General features: G+C 30.6%; 1 protein-coding gene across 1 annotated transcript in view; it reads right to left on the reverse strand.

Moving 5' to 3' along the window:
* Positions 1-22,852, reverse strand: part of Sytalpha (Synaptotagmin alpha) — a 49,458-nt gene extending 26,606 nt beyond the window's left edge. The window contains exon 1 of the mRNA XM_075297356.1: positions 22,391-22,852. The gene's annotated coding sequence lies outside the window, so the exon portion shown is untranslated. The remainder of the gene's footprint in view (positions 1-22,390) is intronic.
* Positions 22,853-23,068: the final 216 nt, after the last annotated feature.

Raw genomic sequence — 23,068 nt, forward strand, 5'->3', positions numbered from 1 at the left:
TACCTTTCCCCTTCCTTTTGTCGTATAAAACTCCTGTCGGCTTTGACGTAGGTTTCGTCGTCCATTACCACGCAGTCAAACTTCGTCAGCATCGTCGTGTACAGCCTCCGGGATCGCGCTTTGGCGGTCGTATTTTGTTTATCATCGCGATTTGGAGTCACTACCTTCTTGTAAGTCGATAGTCCGGCTCGTTTTTTGGCTCGATGCACGGTTGTAGACGATACACCCAGCTTATTTGCGGCATCTCGGAGAGAGAGGTTAGGGTTTCGCTTGAAACTACCGGCAACTCTCTTTGTCATCTCAGCGACTTCCGGTTTTTTCCCCCCGATCCAGACTTCCAGGTTGTCGACAAACGTTCCCCAAACACTTTAATTACATTTGTAATGGTTGATTTGGCAACTTTTAGCGATTTTGCCTGCTTTGCGTGCGAGTAGCTCTGATTTTCGCGATGCGCGAGCAAAATTTTGATACGCTGCTCTTCTTGCTTGGACGGCATTTTGACAACTGAAGAGTAAATTCCAAAATCAAAATAGGAGCAACATTCTACACACACCTTCAAAATGAGGGGTGTTCAGGTTTTTTAAATGCAAAATTGAAAGAAATACGTCAATTTAATATTGGCCAAATTTTGGCCGTATCACCCTTTATCTGATGGTGGAAGGGAACATCCTCCTTGCCCGACTTTTTCAAAATTGGGCCAAAGTTCTCCGATTTGGGTGAAATTTCCAAGGAATATTAGGGCTGATGTCTAGACAAAGACCCACTACTTTATTTTTCGATATTTTGTTGGTCTATAGTTATATCTTGGCAGCAGAAAATCCGATCCCCAATCACACAAAAATTGATCCAAATCGGTTCATAATTGTATATAGCCCCCGTATTTCAATTCTGGCTCTCTAACTACCACATAAAAGTTCTTATCGGTTCGTATTTATTTGTAAACTTCCCTGTATATACTGGTCAAGAACTGAATTAAGTACGTATTTATTTTTTTTTGTCTAATATATGGACTAATTTAGAATATAGAAGACGATGTTAAGAAATTTTAAGATACCTTGCCATGGGAAAGTATTACCACAACCCAAGTAATTCGATTGTGGATGATAGTCTTTAGTAGAAATTTCTACGCAGTCCATGATAGAGAGGTACATAAGATTCGGCCTGGCCGAATCTTATACCCACCACCATAGAGTGGTGACAGGGGTTTGTCATTCCGTTTGTAACACATCGAAATATCGATTTTCGACTATATAAGGTATATATATTCTTGATCAGGGAGAAATTCTTAGACGATATAAGCATGTCCGTCTGTCTGTCTGTTGTAATCACGCTACAGCCTTCATTAATGACGCTATCGTCCTGAAATTTGGCACAGATTCGTCTTTTGTTTGCAGGCAGGTCAAGTTCGAAGATGGGCTATATCGGTCCAAGTTTTGATATAGTCCCCATATAAACCGACCTCCCGATTTGGGGACTTGGGCTTATAAAAACTGTAGTTTTTATCCAATTTGCCTGAAATTGGAAATCTAAAGGTATTTTAGGGCCATCAAAAAGTGTACCGAAAATGATGCCTATCGGTCCATGTTTTGATATAGTCTCCATATGGACCGATTTCCCGATTTTGCTTATTGGGCGTCTAGAAAGTGTATTTTCTATCCGATTTGCCTGAAATTGGAAATCTAGAGGTATCCTAGGACCATAAAGAGGTGTGCCGAAAATGAAGTGTATCGGTCCAAGTTTTGATATTGCTCCCATATAGACCGATCTCCCAATTTTACTTCTTGGGCTTCTATAATCCGTAGTTTTAATCCAATTTACCTGACATTTGAAATCTAGAGGCACTCTAGGACCCTAAAGACGTGTACCGAAAATGGTGAGTATCGGTCCATGTTTTGATATAGCCATATAACCATATAGACCGATCTCCCGGTTTTACTTCTTGGGCTTCTAGAATCCGTAGTTTTTATCCAATTTGCCTTAAATTTGAAATATAGAGGTATTCTAGGACCATGAAGACGTGTGCCGAAAATGGTGAGTACCGGTCCATGTTTTGATATAGCCCCCATATAGACCGATCTCCCGATTTTACTTCTTGGGCTTCTATAATCCGTAGTTTTAATCCAATTTACCTGAAATTGGAAATCTAGAGGTACTCTAGGACTCTAAAGACGTGTACCGAAAATGGTGAGTATCGGTCCATGTTTTGATATAGCCACCATATAGACCGATCTCTCGATTTTACTTCTTGGTCTTCTAGAATCCGTAATTTTTACCCAATTTGCCTCAAATCGGAAATCTCGAGGTATTCTAGGACCTTAAATGGTGAGTATCGGTTCATGTTTTGATATAGCCCCCATATAGACCGATCTCCCGCTTTTACTTCTTGGGCTTCTAGAATCCGTAGTTTTTATCCAATTTGCCTGAAATTTGAAATCTGAAGGTATTCTAGGACCCTAAAAACGTGTACCGAAAATGCCGGTCCATGTTTTGATATAGCCCCCATATAGACCGATCTCCCGATTTTATTTCTTGGGCTTCTAGAATCCCAATTTGCCTGAAATTGGAAATCTAGAGGTATTCTAGGAAAATAAAGCGATGTGCCGAAAATGGTGATTATCGGTCCATGTTTGAATATAGCCCCCATATAGACCGATCTCCCGATTTTACTTCTTGGGCTTCTGGAATCTGTAGTTTTTACCCAATTTGCCTGAAATTGGAATCCGTAGTTTTTACCCAATTTGCCTGAAATTGGAAATCTAGAGGTACCCTAGGACCCTAAAGACGTGTACCGAAAATGGTGAGTATCGGTCCATGTTTTGATATAGCCACCATATAAACCGATCTACCTAGTGCCGAATATATTGACTGTCGGTACTATCAAAAACTGAAATTTTCAAAGGAACCTATTATATTTGATTCATGGTAGTGGGTATTTAAGATTCGGCCCGGCCGAACTTACTACACCATGTACTTGTTTTAATGTTTGGTCGGGAAGGGGACCTCTCCCTTGCCCGTTTTTTTTTCAAAATTGGAACAAAATTATCCGATTTGCTTGAAATATTCAGGGAAGGGCAAAGAACTTTATTTTTCGATATTTCGTCGATGAGGGGGGCATTCACTTTGTCCGACTTTTTTATACCCTCCACCATAGGATGGAGGTATATTAACTTTGTCATTCCGTTTGTAAGGGAATTTTTTTCGAAACATAGATTTTTTCAAGCATATCCGAGGAAAATTGCTGAGTCTATCGCCTCAAGAAGTTCAATATGGAGATCGACACTATATAGGATTATATAAACCCATGACCCGATAAATACCCATTTTGGAATAACACTTGACGTAAAATATCTCTAGATTCAAAATTTCAATCACTGAAGGCAGTAGCGTGATTACAACAAATCACCAGACGGTCATTGTTATGTTGGTTTAGGACCTAACTGTCATCGTATTGAGGGCGCAAATTTAAAACGCGGACGTTTTTTTCAAATGTTTGAACATTTCTCACGAAGTTTTCCATTTTTAAGAGGTGTCCACTTTTCAGAATGTCCAAATTTTAGAGGTTTCACTGTAATCGATATCTCAATGTGTTACAATCGCAATTTGTTATTATACCCCTATCACCTTATAGAATACCAATTTTATTGATAGCAACACATTAATTGAGAACCCTTGTAAAACAAAATCTAATCCTGAACATTTCAAAGTTTCCCAAGAAAAATGTATAAATTCCTTCTCTTGTCTTGCGCAAAAACAAAAACACCTGTTAATTCCTAAGGTAGATAGCAAAGATTTTACAAAGCAATAAATCATTTTTTCCCCACTTCAAAGTTCATACCAATATTAAGCAGTGAACTAAGCTACTCCATGATAAATGATGACCAAATCCCCCAAAAACAGATTCTCTCATTTTACAAATGTGCCGACAATAAATCATTTGCAGTAACAGTCTAATCTCATCACAAATTTACTTTACCTTCAAAATAAATTCCTGAACTACAACATTTCAAATCACAAATACGAAAGGAAAACCCAAAGCTAATCCAAGTGTATCAAAGGGGATTTGATTTCACTCTCAAAAAGGTTTTTGCAAAATTCCTTTCTGCACATTAAAGACAAAACTTAGATTTAACTAAAGAGCATTTGATGTCATGGTTATTAAAACGTCTATATTGTCTATTTCATATGTTGACCAAATTGCGAAAACATTCTCTTTACCTAAGTTGAAGTTTAAGTAAACACTATGGCATTGGGTTATGTTGTCATAATCCCTATGGGTATTTCGTTTTTTTTTTTTTTTTCAACAAAGCCACTATTATATTAGGATGTTTACTAACGAGGGTTCGTCGTCCATCTGTTGAATGCCAAGGATTTTTATGTGGTAGTGGTAACACACCCATCACGTTGCGTTTCCTTGCCTCTACTTCAAGAGGATAATAAAACCATTACAGCTAGCAAAAGATTTCACCACAACGTAGATAGAAAGTTCTATGGAAGTATATTCACTAATCTTTTTGCATGTGAAATCATTAAAACTACACTCAGAAAAAAGTGAACCCTATATATCACTAAAGCCGATTTAGTTATATTTTAGTTCATGGATTTATAACATCTTAAGAAAGTTTTCATGAATTTAATATTTTTATACCCTGCGCCACACTGTGGAACAGGGTATTATAAGTTAATGCATATGTTTGCAACACCCAGAAGGAGACGAGATAGACACATGGTGTCTTTGGCAAAAATGCTCAGGGTGGGCTCTTGAGTCGATATAGAGATGTCCGTCTGTCCGTCTGTCCGTGAACACATTTTTGTAATCAAAGTCTAGGTCGCAGTTTTACACCAATCGACTTCAAATTTGGCACAATTATGTGTTTTGGCTCAGAATAGATCCCTATTGATTTTGGAAGAAATCGGTTCAGATTTAGATATAGCTGCCATATATATATTTCGCCCGATATGGACTTATATGGCCCCAGAAGCCAGAATTTTACCCTAATTTGCTTAAAATTTTGCACAAGAAGAACAATTAGTACTATAGTCAAGTGCGCCAAATTTTATTGAAATCGGTTCAGATTTAGATATAGCTCCCATATATATCTTTCGCCGATATAGACTAATACGGCCCCAGAAGCCAGAGTTTTACCCCAATTTGGTTGAAATTTCGCACTAGGAGTACAATTAGTAGTGTAGTCAAGTGTGCCAAATTTTATTGAAATCGGTTCAGATTTAGATATAGCTTCCATATATAGCTTTCGCCCGATTTACACTCATATGGTCACAGAGGCCAATTTTTTGCTCCGATTTAGTTGAAATTTTGCACAGGGAGTAAACTTAGCATTATTGCTATGCGTGCCAAATTTGGTTGAAATCGGTTTAGATTTAGATATATCTCCCATATATAGCTTTCGGCCGATTTACACACATATGACCACACATATGTTCCGATTTAGTTGAAATTTTGCACAGGGAGTAGAATTAGTATTGTAGCTAGGTGTGCCAAATTTGGTTGAAATCGGTTCAGATTTAGATATAGCTCCCATATATATGTTTCTCTGATTTCGACAAAAATGGTCAAAATACCAACATTTTTCTTGTAAAATCGCCACTGCTTAGTCGAAAAGTTGTAAAAATGACTCTAATTTTCCTAAACTTCTAATACATATATATCGAGCGATAAATCATAAATAAACTTTTGTGAAATTTCCTTAAAATTGCTTCAGATTTAAATGTTTCCCATAGTTTTTACAAACATTGTGTTCCACCCTAGTGCATTAGCCGTCATAAATTTTGAGTCTATAGATTTTGTAGAAGTCTATCAAATTATGTCCAAATCGAGTGATATTTGAATGTAGGTATTTGGGACAAACCTTTACACTCAAAAGAAAGTGAACTCTCTATTTCACTAAAGCCAATTTAACTTTATTTTAGTTCATGGAATTATTATGTTTGAAGAAAGTTTCCTCTACGCTAATAATTTTATGTGTACGTTAGTTAAATTAACTAAAACCGAGGGAAAAAATATACACAAATGAAGGATAAAGATTAAATAAATTCGTATCTTCCACAAAATAGTTCAGAATTCCTTAAAATTTGTAAATTTTGCCAATAATGCGCCCATCTTGAACTTCGTATGGCACTGAAGACATCCTTGCAATTTTTTTCCTTCAACCTATACATTTTTTTAACAAGTGAAAAAATTAATTGTGTTTAATAAATTTTCTTGAATTTTTCGAAAAATATTTACATATTTTTGAGATATCGGAGTGGTGTCAGGACTTGTAATACTTTTTAGTAAATATTTTGTAAAAATAATCAAAATTTTCTAAAATTAACCAACATTTGTTTCCTGATGGGTTCACTGCTTTTTCAGTGTATGTGGCACAGTGGGCTAAATTTCTTTATAACAGGCTTTTATGTGACTTCATGCGAAAACAATAAAAATCATAATGGAAGAGAGTAACAACCCAGCAAAAAAAAAAAAAAAAATAGCGTCGCCAAAAAAGTAGTGAAAATCTCCTTTTTGGATCCGGAATGGCGCAGAAGCGATGAATTTAACATGGGCTTGTCATAGGACGAATGTCCACCATTTCAATAACCGGTGAACTCAATTTGCTCCACTTCTTAAGGTGTGATCGAAATTCATTGTTTTGGATGAGAATTAAGAATTTTTGTGATATTTTGACAAATAAATAATTTTTAAAATTTTTTATGATTTTTAATTCGTGTCTTGAATGTTTAAAATCAATTATTTTCAAAAATTTGCAATTTTTTCGAACAAGTATATACGGCCGTAAGTTCGGCCAGGCCGAATCTTATGTACCCTCCAGCATGGGTTGCATAGAAACTTGTACTAAAGACTGTCATCCACAATCGAATTACTTGGGTTGTGGTATCTTAAAACTTCTTAACATCGTTTTCTAAATTGTGAGTTAGTCCATACGTGGTAGAGAGCCAGAATTGAAATATGGGGGTCGATTATATGGGGGCTATATACACTGAAAAAAGCATGCCCGGTTCCAAGGATTTTGTCTTTACTTTAAAAATTTTGGTATTGATTCCGAGCCAAAGAAGCGGAGAATACAAGTAAGGATACGTTTAAGACACAATTCCCTTTTAAATTTGGTTTTGTGTACTTGCTTCTAGGAAGCAAATTTTAATTTTTTGCTTTTTCAGATTTTTTTCCTCATATGCTATTAAAATCCTTTAAAAACGAATTAACAACAACTTTATTTTCAAAATTAAAAATCGCCTTGAAGTAGAAATTATGTTGTTTCAAGTAAAAAACGTCTTTAAAATAAAGTGTTGAAAAACGTGTCCTATATTTGAACGATTTTTTGCTTTGTAGTCAAGATGCCAAACGACAACAAATTTAAAGACAATTTCATTAAATTTAAAGAATTTTTCTGAATTATTAAAGTCAAGTTGACCTTAGCCCAAAAAGGTTTTCTTTCATGTTATGATACCCATTTTTAAGTGAAATCACTTAATTATAAGGCAACACGACTTCATTGAAAAGTTTATCGCCTTTTGGACAAGAAAAAAAACTTTATATTATAGAAATGTCTATGCTAAGCAAAATTTGCATTCGTATTTTAAAGACATGAAATCTTTGACCTCAGGACAATATTTTTTTCAGTGTACAATTATGAACTTGATATGGATCAATTTTTGGGGATCGATTGGGGATCGATTTATATGAGGGCTATATATAACTATAGACCGATATGGACCTAGTTAGGCATGGTTTTTAACAGACACATAGTAGCACAATGTACCAAATTTCAACTGACTCGGATGAAATTTACTCCTCCAAGAGGCTCCAAAACCAGATCGGTTTATATGGGGGCTATATATGATTATGGACTGATATGGACCACTTTTGGCGTGGCTGTTAAATAGCATATACTACCATCATGTACCAAATTTCAACCAGATCGGATGAATTTTGCTTCTCCAAAAGGCACCGGAAATCAAATCTGGGTTTATATGGGGGCTATATATAATTATGGACTGATATAAACCAATTCCTGCATGGTTGTTGGATACCATATACTAACATCACGTACCAAATTTCAACCGAATCGGATGAATTTTGCTCTCCCAAGGGGCTCCGCAGGTCAAATCTGGGGATCGGTTTATATGAGGGCTATATATAATTATGGACCGATTTCGATCAATTTTTGCATGGTTGTTTGAGGCCATATATTAACACCACGAACCAAATTTCAACAGAATCGGATGAATTTTGCTCTTCCAAGAGGCTCCGGAGCTCAAATCTGGTGATCGGTTTATATGGGGGCTATATATAATTATGGACCGACGTGGACCATTTTTTGCATGGCCATTAGAGACCATATACTAACACCATGTTCCAACTTTCAGCCGGATCGGATGAAATTTGCTTCTCTTAAAGGCTTCGCAAGCCAAATCGGGGGATCGGTTTATATGGGGGCAATATATAATTATTAACCGATGTAGACCAATTTTTTCATGGTTGTTAGAGATCATATGCTGACACCATGTACCAAATTTCATGCTGACACCATGCTGGATCGAATGAAATGTGCTTCTCTTAGGGGCTCTGCAAGCCAAATTTGGGGGTCCGTTTATATGTGCGCTATACGTAAAAGTGGACCCATATGGCCCATTTGCAATACCATCCGACCTACATCAATAACAACTACTTGTGCCAAGTTTCAAGTCGATAGCTTGTTTCTTTCGGAAGTTAGCGTGATTTCAACAGACGGACGGACGGACATGTTCAAATCGACTCAGAATTTCACCACGACCCAGAATATATATACTTGGAGTCTTAGAGCAATATTTCGATGTGTTACGAACCGAATGACAAAGTTAATATACCCCCATCCTATGGTGGAGGGTATACAAATTGTATTAATAGAACTTCCTGTGTAGTTAAAATAAAGAACACCTTTGGGAGAACATTTTCCAATTTTTTTTTTGCTGGGATCGTTAGCCTGCAAATGTGTATGAAAAAATTTTCAATCAAGAAATTAATTGTTTCATTTATTTTTATACCCTGCGCCACACTGTGGAACAGGGTATTATAAGTTAGTGCATATGTTTGCAATACCCAGAAGGAGACGAGATAGACACATGGTGTCTTTGGCAAAAATGCTCAGGGTGGGCACCTGGGTCGATATAGCCATGTCCGTCTGTCCGTGAACACATTTTGTAATAAAAGTCTAGGTCGCAGTTTTAGTCCAATCGACTTAAAATTTGGCACAAGTGTGTGTTTTGGCTTAGAATGGAACCCTATCTGGAAATCGGTCCAGATTTAGATATAGCTCCCATATATATATTTTGCCCGATATGGACTTATATGGCCCCAGAAGCCAGAGTTTTAACCTAATTTGCTTTAAATTTGGCACAAGAAGAACAATTAGTACGATAGTCAAGTGTGCCAAATTTTATTGAAATCGGTTCCGATTTAGATATAGCTCCCATATATATCTTTCGCCCGATATGGACTAATACGGTCCCAGAAGCCAGAGTTTTACCCCAATTTGGTTGAAATTTTGCACTAGGAGTACAATTAGTAGTGTAGTCAAGTGTGTCAAATTTTATTGAAATCGGTTCAGATTTAGATATATCTCCCATATATAGCTTTCGCCCGATTTACACTGATATGACCACAGAGGCCAATTTTTAACTCCGATTTAATTGAAATTTTGCACAGGGAGTAGAATTAGCATTGTAGTTATGTGTGCTAAATTTGGTTGAAATCGGTTCAGATTTAGATATAGCTCCCATATATATGTTTTTCTGATATCGATAAAAATGGTCAAAATACCAAGATTTTTCTTGTAAAATCGCCACTGCTTAGTCGAAAAGTTGTAGAAATGACTCTAATTTTCCTAAACTTCTTATACATATATTTCGAGCGATAAATCATAAATAAACTTTTGCGAAGTTTCCTTAAAATTGCTTCAGATTTAAATGTTTCCCATATTTTTTTACTAACATTGTGTTCTACCCTAGTGCATTAGCCGACTTAAATTTTGAGTCTATAGATTTTGTAGAAGTCTATCAAATTCTGTCCAGATCGAGTGATATTTAAATGTATGTATTTGGGACAAACCTTTATATTTAGCCCCCAACACATTTGACGGATGTGATATGGTATCGAAAATTTAGATCTACAAAGTAGTGCAGGGTGTAATATAGTCGGCCCCGCCCGACTTTAGACTTTCCTTACTTGTTTCTAATTAAAATTGCTTCAATCAGAAAACGATGGTATCAATTAATTAGAAATAAAAAAAGTTAATTTCAAGATTAAAAATATCATTAAAAAATTATTTCTTGCAGCTAACCTATTTATATCTGAATTTAGTTTTAATTCTATTTATTTATTTTATTTATTTATTTGTAATAAAAAAATATTGCTTTTAGAAAATTTAATTAATTGATCCTTCTTTAATTAAGACAAAAAACCACGTTTATAATCTTTAGTGCTTGTGGCAAACAATTTCTGCTAACCTTCAGTTGCTGTAAATGACAACAGCATTAAATTTCTTATGATTGGATAATCGAGCATATTTCCGTCTACTACGATAAGTGATATATTTGAAATCTCCTCTTATATTTTATGACATAAAATTTATAGTATATTAAATTGTATAGCCTTGCCTCAAGGCACGAGTGTGAGGCTGCGATAACTTTTACATGACATGCTCTTCGAGAAACTCACTTGCAGGATAATTACATGGTTTTTGCATGACAAAAAAAATATTTAATTTTCCCTCTAATGTTATATCAAAGTTACTTTTCTTTAATATTTGTGTCCTTTTACAGGAAATTTAATTAACATAATTAAACAGAGCAAATATTTGCATTAATTAAATGCACAGATTTTCCTTTAACGTTCATTTCTGTTTCTTTTTGCCTCGCTCTCTAGGGTGGTTTCCTTAAGGCAGCTTCATCGATGTTGGTGACATGCTTTGCCAAATGGCAAACTAGCAAAAAGGGTAGATGTATTTATTTAGTGGTATAATTAAAGGTCATTAATGTTAATATTGCATGTTTGTACTGCACCAAGGTTTCTAACAGAAACAAAGAAAAATGTTCTTAGCTAGGGAAATATAAATAAAATAAGAGAAAGTGGTTATCAGGGAGCATTTGTGAGAAATGGGGTGTAAGAGTAGAGGGAAGTTTTCGTTTGTTTTATTTTATTTTAACTAATAGTAAAATAATAGTAATATATTTTTTTTAATTTTAAAAACAACTCCGATCTAAATTGTTCTCCCTTTGTTCATTGAGTAACTGTAATATTGATAAACCCATAAGACCAAGGCAGAAGCTATATCAAATATCCATAAGGGTTGGATGCACACTAAATTATTAGCTTATAATTATAGGAATTGTTGACCAAAGTCCTTTCCAGTATAAATATACACATTATTATAATCAATTAAAACCGATAAAGCAAATGTAACAAGTTACTTTGTATAATAGTAGTGTTTTAGCGTAAAATTAAACGGGGATTTTCTAGTAGTTTTAGTAATAAATCAATTTTTCCTCGTTGTAAAGGATGGTTTCATCTTTTTGAAATATTCATTTTTAGTTTACTGTCCTACATTGTGGTTGTGAAAGAATTAGTTTTTTTCCAATAAATAATCATAAAATAGTTTGATATTCTTTAGCCCCTACAAGTATGCAACATTTCTATTATAACGTGTAAAAATATTTACCTTTGTTATCTCTAACACGACTATTGTATACAAAGGTGTGGTTATTTATTGGCGTAAATTTCTATTAGCTATCAACCCATTCCTCCTATTAGTTTCCACAACAGCATAAGTAAAACAATAGTCATTGTGGCTGTATTGATAAAATACTTGTGGATACTTTAGTAAATTGATTTTCAAAAAGGTCTTAGCGTCGTGGTTATATTTCTAAAGACATTTTTGTCAAAATTTCTATACAAAATTTTACCAAAATTTAATTTCTGTAAAAAATTTATTTCTATAGAAAATTTTGTACAAGTTTGTCACAATTTTTTCTATAGAAAATGTTGTCAAAATTGTATTTCTATAGAAAATTTTGTCTATAAAACATTTTGTCAAAACCTTATTTCTACAGAAAATTTGGTCAAAATTTTATTTCTATAGAAAATTTGGTACAAATTTTATTTCTATAGATAATTTTGTCAAAATTTTATTTTTATAGAAAATTTTGTCCACATTTGTCAAATTTTTATTTCTATAGAAAATTTTGTCAAAATTTTATTTCTTTAAAAAATTTTGTCAAAATTTTATTTCTATAGAAAGTTTCGTCAAAATTTTATTCCTATAGAAAAATTTATCAACATTTTATTTCTATAGAAAATTTTATAAAATTTTTATTTCTATAGAAAATTTTGTCACAATTCTATTTCAATAGAAAATATTGTAAAAATTTTATTTCTATAGCAAATTTTCTCACAAATTTATTTCCATAGAAAATTTTGTCAACATATTATTTCTATAGAAAATTTTATCAAAATATTATTTCTATACAACATTTTGTCAAAATTTAATTTTTATAAAAAATTTTGTCAAGATTTTATTTTTATAGAAAATTTTGTCAAAATTTTATTTCAATAGAAAATTTTATTTCTATTGAAAATTTTGTCAAAATTTTATTTCTATAGAATATTTGATCAAAATTTTATTTCTATAAAAAATTTAGTCAAAAATTTATTTCTATAGAAAATTTTGTCGATATTTTATTTCTATAGAAAATTTTGTCAAAATGTTATTTCTATAGAAAAGTTTGTCAAAATTTTATTTCTATAGAAAATTTTGTCAAAATTTATTTCTAAGAAAATTTTGTCAAAATTTTATTTCTAAGAAAATTTTGTCAACATTTTATTTCTAAGAAAATTTTGTAAAAATTTTATTTCTATAGAAATTTTTGTCAAAATTTTATTTCTATAGAAAAGTTTGTCAAAATTTTACTTTTGTAGAAAATTTTGTCGAAATTTTATTTCTATAGAAAATTTTGTAAAAAATTTATTTCTATAGAAAATGTTGTCAAAATTTTATTTCTATTGAAAATTTTCACAAAATGTTATATCTATAAAACATTTTGTCAAAATCGTATTTCTATACAAAATTTTGTCAAAATTGTATTGCTATACAAAATTTTGTCAAAATTTATATCTAAGAAAATTTTGTCAAAGCGTTATTTCTATAGAAAATTTTGTCAAGATTTTATTTCTATAAAAAAATTTGTAAAAATTTTATTTCTATAAAAAATTTCATCAAAAATAAAAATTTTATTTCTGTATAAAATTTTGTAGAAATTTTATTTCTATAAAACATTTTGTCAAAATTTTATTTCTATAAAACATTTTGTCAAAATTTTATTTCTATACAAAATTTTATCAAAATTTTATTTCTATAGAAATTTTTGTCAACATTTATTTCTAAGAAAATTTTGTCAAAACTTGATTCCTATAGAAAATTTTGTCAAAGCGTTATTTTTAGAGAAATTTTTGTCAAAATTTTATTTTTATAAAAAAATTTGTCAAAATTTTATTTCTATAAAAATTTTTATCAAAAATAAAAATTTTATTTCTGTAGAAAATTTTTTCAATAATATAAATTTTATTTCTGTAGAAAATTTTGTCGAAATTTTATTTCTATAGAAAATTTTGTAAAAAAAATTATTTCTATAGAAAATGTTGTCAAAATTTTATTTCTATTGAAAATTTTCACAAAATTTTATTTCTATAAAACATTTTGTCAAAATTGTATTTCTGTACAAAGTTTTGTCAAAATTTATTTCTAAGAAAATTTTGTCAAAATTTATATCTAAGAAAATTTTCTCAAAACTTGATTCCTTTAGAAAATTTTGTCAAAGCGTTATTTCTATAGAAAATTTTGTCAAGATTTTATTTCTATAAAAAAATTTGTCAAAATTTTACTTCTATAAAAAATTTTATTTCTGTAGAAAATTTTGTCAAACTATTATTTCTATAGAAATTTTTGTCAAAATTTTATTTCTATATAAAATTTTGTAAAAAATATATTTCTATAGAAAATTTTCACAAAATTTTATTTCTAAAAAATAAAAATTTTATTTCTGTAGAAAATTTTGTCAAAATTTATTTCTATAGAAAATTTTGTAAAAAATGTATTTCTATAGAAAATGTTGTCAAAATTTTATTTCTATTGAAAATTTTCACAAAATTTTATTTCTATAAAACATTTTGTCATAATTGTATTTCTACACAAAATTTTGTCAAAATTTATTTCTAAGAAAATTTTGTCAAAATTTATATCTAAGAAAATTTTGTCAATACTTGAATTCTATAGAAATATTTGTCAAAGCGTTATTTCTATAGAAAATTTTGTCAAGATTTTATTTCTATAAAAAAATTTGTCAAAATTTTATTTCTATAAAAATTTTTATCAAAAATAAAAATTTTATTTCTGTAGAAAATTTTGTCAAACTTTTATTTCTATAGAAATTTTTGTCAAAATTTTATTTCTATAGAAAAATTTGTCAACATTTTATTTCTATAGAAATTTTTGTCAAAATTTTCTTTCTATAGAAAAGTTTGTCAAAATTTTATTTCTGTAGAAAATTGTGTCAAAATTTTATTTTTATAGAAAATTTTCACAAAATTTTATTTCAATAAAACTTTTTGTCAAAATTTTATTTCTATAGAAAATTTTGTCAAAATTTATTTCTAAGAAAATTTTGTCAAAATTTTATTTCTATAGAAATTTTTCTAAAAATTTTATTTTTATAGAAAAGTTTGTCAAAATTTTATTTCTGTAGAAAATTTTGTCGAAATTTTATTTCTATAGAAAATTTGTAAAAAATTTATTTCTATAGAAAATGTTGTCATAATTTTATTTCTATTGAAATTTTTCACAAAATTTTATTTCTATAAAACATTTTGTCAAAATTGTATTTCTATACAAAATTTTGTCAAAATTTATTTCTAAGAAAATTTTGTCAAAATTTATATCTAAGAAAATTTTGTCAAAACCTGATTCCTATAGAAAATTTTGTCAAAGCGTTATTTTTATAGAAAATTTTGTCAAGATTTTATTTCTATAAAAAAATTTGTCAAAATTTTATTTCTATAAAAAATTTTATCAAAAATAAAAATTTTATTTCTGTAGAAAATTTTGTCGAAATTTTATTTCTATAGAAAATTTTGTAAAAAATTTATTTCTATAGAAAATATCAAAATTTTATTTCTATAGAAAATTTTCACAAAATTTTATTTCTATAAAACATTTTGTCAAAATTTTATTTCTATAGAAAATTTTCACAAAATTTTATTTCTATAAAACATTTTGTCAAAATTTTATTTCTATAGAAATTTTTGTCAAAATGTTATTTGTATAGAAAATTTTGTCAAGATATTATTTTTATAGAAAATTTTGTCAAAATTTTATTTCAATAGAAAATTTTATTTCTGTAGAAAATTTTGTCAAAATTTTATTTCTATAGAAAATTTTGTAACAATTTTATTTCTCTAGAAAATTTTGTCAAAACTTGATTCCTATAGAAAATTTTGTCAAAACTTTATTTCTATAGAAAATTTTGTCAAAATTTATTTCTATAGAAAATTTGGTCAAAATTTTATTTCTATAGAAATTTTTGTCAAAATTTTATTTCGATAGAAAATTTTGTAAAAATTTTATTTCTATAGAAAAGTTTGTCAAAATTTTATTTCTGTAGAAAATTTTGCCGAACTAAGCAAATATAATTAAAAGTTTAAAGGTCAACTAATTAAAACAACGAAATTTTATTTCTATAGAAAATTTTGTAAAAAAATTTTTCTATAGAAAATGTTGTCAAAATTTTATTTCTTTAGAAAATTTTGTCAAAACTTTATTTCTATAGAAAATTTTGTTAAAAGTTTATTCCTATAGAAAATTTTGTCAAAATTTTATTTCTATAAAAAATTTCGTCAAAATTTTTATTTCTGTCGAAAATTTTGTCAAAATTTTATTTCAATAGAAAATTTTTGTAAAAACTTTTTTCTAAAGAAAAATTTGTAAACATTTTATTTCTATAGAAAATTTTGAACTCCGTTCTCGAAAATTTTATATTAGTGCTAAGATTTGAATAATTTTAATTACTCTCGTAATGAAATTATCTTAAATAACGTTTAAATATTTGAATTGTCTTAAATTACCAATGCAACTGATTTATTGTTATCGATACTTGAAATACTTAAAGAGCGGTTGGATTGGTAATTCAAGACAATTCAAATATTTAAACGTTATTTCAGATTAATTCATTACAAAAGTAATTAAAATTATTCAAATCTTAGCACCAATATTAAATTTTCGAGAACGGAGTTCAAAATTTTCTATAGAAATTAAATTTTTACAAATTTTTCTATAGAAATAAAGTTTTTACAAAAATTTTCTATTGAAATAAAATTTTGACAAAATTTTCTACAGAAATAAAAATTTTGACGAAATTTTTTATAGAAATAAAATTGTGACAAAATTTTCTATTTTCAACAGTAAAAATGTTATTTCTGTACAAAATTTTGTAAAAATTCTATTTCTGTAGGCAATTTTTATTTTTATAGAAAATTTTATAAAAATTTTATTTCTATAGAAAATTTTGTGGACATTTCATTGCTATAGAAATTTTAAGTACCTCTTGGTTGGAGAGGAATATTTTGCAAAATCTACCAAATCTTCTAGAATTCTTCCAATTTACCAAACACTAAAAATTCACCAGTTGTAGAGGTCCAAGAGAGAGAGAGAGAGAGAAAAATATGTCAATTTACATAGAAAATTATAGAGCATATATTATAAAAATATTTCTTAAGCCAATTTTTTTGAAAATATATGAAAATACTTTATATAAGGTTGGTTAGTTATTTTTACTTTGAATTAAATTTTCCATACGAAAATGTATCCCCCATGTGGGTACATGATATACCCCAATGAGATAATGTCTAAAGAAATTTGCGGTTTGATTACAAAAACATTTACTTTTTGGATAAAAATTGGTTCCGCATTGTTTGTCATTTGGAAAAATTTAATAATAATTTTCTTAGAATTTCTGAACAACAATATGAAGGACGATTTGGGATAGTAGCAGTCAACTTGTGAGCTTACGAGTTTCTGGTAAAAAAAGCAACGTGTAAATAATTCTAAGAATTACGTTCAATTATTTTTTTATATGCCCTTCATAAAAAAACGACATTAAGAGTCTTGTTGCTCTCAAAAGATGTCCATTAAATGTCAATAGAAAAAAATCGCCATAGGATGTTAGTTGTTTTTTTTTCCTACTCATTCGACAAAAATGTTCACAAATATTTATTAGTTGAACATCAAACCAATTTATTGCATATATAATGGGTGACCATATTAATATTGACTTCATGGAAGAATGTTAGCATAGATGTGAGTACAGTGGTTAGCGAATTTAATAATGCAATGTTTGAATTTCATAAAATAAAGCCGGAATTCAAATTAGTAGAATAGGATGGAGAGAATAACAGTTCGTAGTCCAATTCAAGTGACGACTTTTTAATTGTTTGCCAAGTGGGCTTTTTTACAATTCAGCGTTCAAACTGCCGAAAAAATTGGCATAGTTCAACCCTATCACCAATCATATGTTACTTTGCGAATTCGGTAGACTTTTTCTCCGTTGGGTCAACCAATAATATTTCGTTGCACTTCCGACTTTCTCAATGAGCCTTGCACTTATCTCACCCAAGTAAGATAAGTCCTTAACTTCAGGTCATACGACCTGTCCGGAATAAGGGGAATCTGAAATGTCTTTCCCGATACCGATGGTCCTATATTCTTGGTTGTTGTCGGAGATCACGCTTTTTAACGCCTACTATTGATACCTGTAGATATGTTAAGATGATCTGACTTCATGTTCATCTGAACCCCCTAGCAAAAACAAAGAGCTTCCAAAAAAGTAGTTTCGATCCCATTTTCTGATCGGAAGTAGTGAAAACTTGGATCATCTCCAATGAATTTTACATAGGCTTGTCATAGAATGGAAGTACTTCGTTTGCGGATCCTTGGCATTGCTTTAGAAGTTGTGCCTTGGAAGTTCATTTGAATGGAGAAATTAAAAAAAAACAAACAAAACTTAAAGAATTAAGAAGCAAAAAACAAATCTTTTTCACCAATTTCACTTTTTATTTTTATCAATATTTTTTATTACTTTTATATTCTAAATATCTAACTTTTACAATTTGAAAAATTTTCTCGCTCCAACCGGGGTTGATGGCACCATAACAGAACATCTTAGAATAATTAGCCACAAACACCATTGAACGGGAAGCGTCATTTCAAATGTTTGTCATATAATGGCAATATATCCGGAACTACTTCTCGAAATAAGCTTTATTAGTATGAATAAAAAAATAAAGAACACAGGTTCAAAACTCATCAGCGGCAAATTTTGTTATCAAATATTTGTCCAATAGATTAGTTTTATGTTGTGCGTTTTTTTTATCTTAGCCTATTTTTTTAAAAATATAATTTTTTCCATTTAAACTCAATAAAAAATTAAAATTTCTAGTAATTTGCAAAACCTTTTCAAAAGAACTTCCATTAAAGTAAAAAACTCAACAGGCACAGGTTCAAATCCTAGCAGGGGTGAAATTTTTATTTTTTCTACCCTCCACCAAAAGATGGGTGTATATTAACTTTGCATTCCGTTTGTAAACATCGAAATATTGCTCTACGACCCCATAAAGTATACGAGGGCAGTTCGGAAACTTCTTAGCCTAGCACAAAAAGCGCGGTATAAACAGAAAAAAGTTAAGTGTTTTGGAAACTTCCATGTCTGTTATGAACACATGTTAAATTTTGTTTCGATCTGGCAACTCCTTCATTTAGAAACAGGTGTTCAAAAAAGACACATCCGCAATTTTTATACCCTGCGCCACACAGGGTATTATAACTTAGTGCATATGTTTGCAACACCCAGAAGGAGACGAGATAGACACATGGTGTCTTTGGCAAAAATGCTCAGGGTGGGCTCTTGATTCGATATAACGATGTCCGTCTGCCCGTCTGTCCGTGAACACATTTTTGTAATCAAAGTCTCATAAGCGTAGGAAGGCCTCTGGGGAGGGGGCTTAGACCCCCCCAGAAAAATTTTAGCCCCCCCCCCAGAATTTGAAACTCTATTTATGATTTTCCATTTTTCAATAAATGTCAATAGTTTTTTTTTTAATTTTTATAAAAATTAAACAAGTATATACAATAGCACAAAGTTCCGCTAAAGACTTTCATGAACAATCGAATTACTTGGGTTGTGGTAGCAGTTGCCGATGGCAATGTTTCAAGTCAGATATTTATGAAATAAAGCTGTGGTTGAACTTATGATTGATTTAGTTTAGTCAATTTAAGTAAACAAATAGTAATTGATATTAAAACTATTTTTTCATAAATTAATATCTTAATAATGCTGCGAAAAAGCGTCGCCAAAAAAGTAGTGAAAATGTTCTTTTTGGTCTAGAAGTGGTGCAAAATTGGCGGAGAAGCAATGAATGTAATATGAGCTTGCCATGGGACCAATGTCCACCGTTTCAACAGCCGTTGCAATGAATTTGCATCACTTCTTAATGTGAGATCCGAATTCAGTGTTTTGAATGTGAATTAAAAAATTTTGTGATATTTTCCTAAATAAATAATTTTTATATTGTTTTTATGATTTTAATGCATTCTGACGCTTGTTTGAAACGTTTTTCCTCGAACAATTTCCAAAATTATCGATTTTTCTATAATGGATTTAGCAGTTTTGTGGCAAAATTTGAATAATTTGTACCAATTTATTTATTCTTACTCTTTTTTTAAACTATTTGAAAAAAAAGAAAACAAAAAATTACACATTAAAATATGAAAAAAATCAAGTAAAAAAACTTCCTGTATAGTTAAAATAATTGAGGACATTTTTGGAAGTACTTTAGAACAACTCACAATTTTTTTGCTGGGAAAAGTGTGGAACTACTTTTAGTTGCTTTATTATAAATTAATTGACGAGTTATTTTGATGTCTAATTTTTTATTAAATTTTATGAAATAAAACATTAATTGAACCTATAAGTTCAGTCCATAAATTTTTAGCTAGGGGGGGTATAGCCCCCCCTAGGCAAATTGTCTAGCTACGCTAATGCAAAGTCTAGGTCGCAGTTTTAGTCCAATCGACTTCAAATTTGGCACAAGTAAGTGTTTTGGCTCAGAATAGATCCCTTATGATTTTGGAAGAAATCGGTTCAGATTTAGATATAGCTCCCATATATATATCTCGCCCGATATGGACTTATATGGCCCCAGAAGCCAGAGTTTTACCCTAATTTGCTTAAAATTTTGCACAAACAGAACAATTACTACTATAGTTAAGTGTGCCAAATTTCATTGAAATCGGTTCAGATTTAGATATAGCTCCCATATATATCTTTCGCCCGATATGCACTAATACGGTCTCTGAAGCCAGAATTTTACCCCAATTTGGTTGAAACTTTCCACAGGGAGTAGAATTAGTAGTGTAGTCAAGTGTGCCAAATTTTATTGAAATCGATTCAGATTTAGATATAGCTCCCATATATCGTTCGGCCGATTTACACTCATATGACCACAGTGGCCAATCTTTTACTCCGATTTGATTGAAATTTTGCATAGGCAGTGGAATTAGCATTGTAGCTATGCGTGCCAAATTTGGTTGAAATCGGCTAAGGTTTAGATATATCTCCCATATATAGTTTGCGCCCGATTTACACTCATATGACCACAGAGGCCAATCTTTTGCTCCGATTTAGTTGAAATTTTGCACAGGGAGTAGAATTAGCATTGTTGCTATGCGTGCCAAATTTGGTTGAAATCGGTTCAGATTTAGATATAGCTCCCATATATATGTTTTTCTGATTTCGACAAAAATGGTCAAAATATCAACATTTTCCTTGTAAAATCGCCACTGCTTAGTCGAAAAGTTCTAAAAATGACTCTAATTTTCCTAAACTTCTAAAACATATATATCGAGCGATAAATCATAAATAAACTTTTTCGAAGTTTCCTTAAAATTGCTTCAGATTTAAACGTTTCCCATATTTTTTTTACTAACATTGTGTTCCACGCTAGTGCATTAGCCGACTTAAATTTTGAGTCTATAGATTTTGTAGAAGTCTATCAAATTCTGTCCAAATCGAGTGATATTTAAATGTATGTATTTGGGACAAACCTTTATATATAGCCCCCAACACATTTAACGGATGTCATATGGTATCGAAAATTTAGATCTACAAAGTGGTGCAGGGTATAATATAGTCCGCCCCGCCCGACTTTAGACTTTCCTTACTTGTTACTATAGAAAATTTTGTCAAAATTTCATTACTATACAAAAATTTTTCAAGATTTTATTACTATACAAAATTTTGTCAATAAAATTATTGCTATAGAAAAATTTGTCAAAATTTTTTACAAAATTTGGGATTTTTTCCCATAAACCGAAAACGGACTTTTGAAAAACCCGGTTATTTGGACTTTCTACTCAGAGCCATCCCCCCAGTGCCTGTCCCTGGTGACATGTATAAAAATTTATTTCCATTTATATTCCAAAATAATTTAATTATTTATTAAGAACTTTAATTAAATTCATATAAATCTAACCGAAGAAAAAACGATTATCATTTCCCATTCGCCAAATTATTTCCCATAACCTTTGGTTATATTATGATCACATAGTTTTCCTTAATTAAAATCTAATGGATATGAGATTAGACTATTCAATATTAATCATTGTTCAGTTGACTGGTTTTTGATTAATATTCGCATGCCAAACAAAAGGAATAATATTTTCATTAAATTCCAGGTAGAAATAGATGGTCTATACCGGCAACATTTTCCCCATTGTCATATAAAGGAACTAAAACGTTGAAATATATGTGAAAGAAGACCAAGTAAGCAAATGGGATGGAATACTCCCACATTGAATGGATTAAAACTAAGGCATCGTGCAACCAGTTGATAACGTTAATCAAGGTACACCAATAACCTGCCATCACACAAAGTATTTTTATACATCATCGAGGCTCTGGAATGTAGACACACATACACACACACAAACAGCGAACACATATGGCAGCAAGTCCTTAGGTATCCTTAAGGTATTATAAATAATTCAGATATAAATAATAATGATGTTTCAGGGGCAAGCAACGACAGCAACAGGAGGAAAAGTTTTTCTTTTTTAGTTTTGTGTTGGCATAAAATCACCAATTGGCAACAATGAGCCCCTGAACAAAACCAATTTGGAGATTTGAGTAAAGATTTGATGATTGACATTAAAGCACTACCCCAAAGGAATTTCCACAGACATTTCAAAACAACTCGAACTCTTTCAATATTGACAAATTTACTTTTCATTTAACTTACCTTTATGGGTATTTGTTTGTGTAGAAAAATACACATATACAAGCACAAAAAATTTTGTAGTATTTTTTCTTTATATAAAAACAAATATTATTGTTGTTGTTTTCAGCAGTCAATTTTTACAATATGTTAGCTTTGGTCTTAACAATATGGACTCCATGGATTTTTTCTGTTGACCCATTAGAGATTAGCATACAAATGTGACTAAAGGAATTTGACTTTATTTTTTTTTTGGGGTTTGTTTATTTATTTTATTTATTTTTATGACACTGAATTATAAGAATTTTTCTTGTTTTATTATTTTTTCTATGCTCTTAACATGTTTCTGAGTGAGTCTGTATATTTAGTGCATTTTTCCTTAATATTTGTGCTGAGGATCTATGATACTGGTGTTGTTTGTGCCACAGAGGTAAAAACTGAACTGACAGCTGCCCCCAAACTTAATTTGACCAATGTATCTTTGCTATATGTTTCCCATATTCCTCTGTGAATTCTCTATGCCTTGACATTGTGCTTTTTGGGGGAGTATCATACATTTACTCTCTCTCTCTCTCTCTCTCTTTCTCTCTCTCGCTATTGTAGTTAGTAATGGCGGTGTTGATTTTTGGCCAAAACAAACACTTCGTCTATCTGACATATGGTACTCTGAAACACTTATTGTGTGTTAAAAGACTCACACAC

The sequence above is a fragment of the Haematobia irritans genome, chromosome 2 (assembly GCF_050003625.1).
Source record: "Haematobia irritans isolate KBUSLIRL chromosome 2, ASM5000362v1, whole genome shotgun sequence".
Lineage (NCBI taxonomy): Eukaryota > Metazoa > Arthropoda > Insecta > Diptera > Muscidae > Haematobia > Haematobia irritans.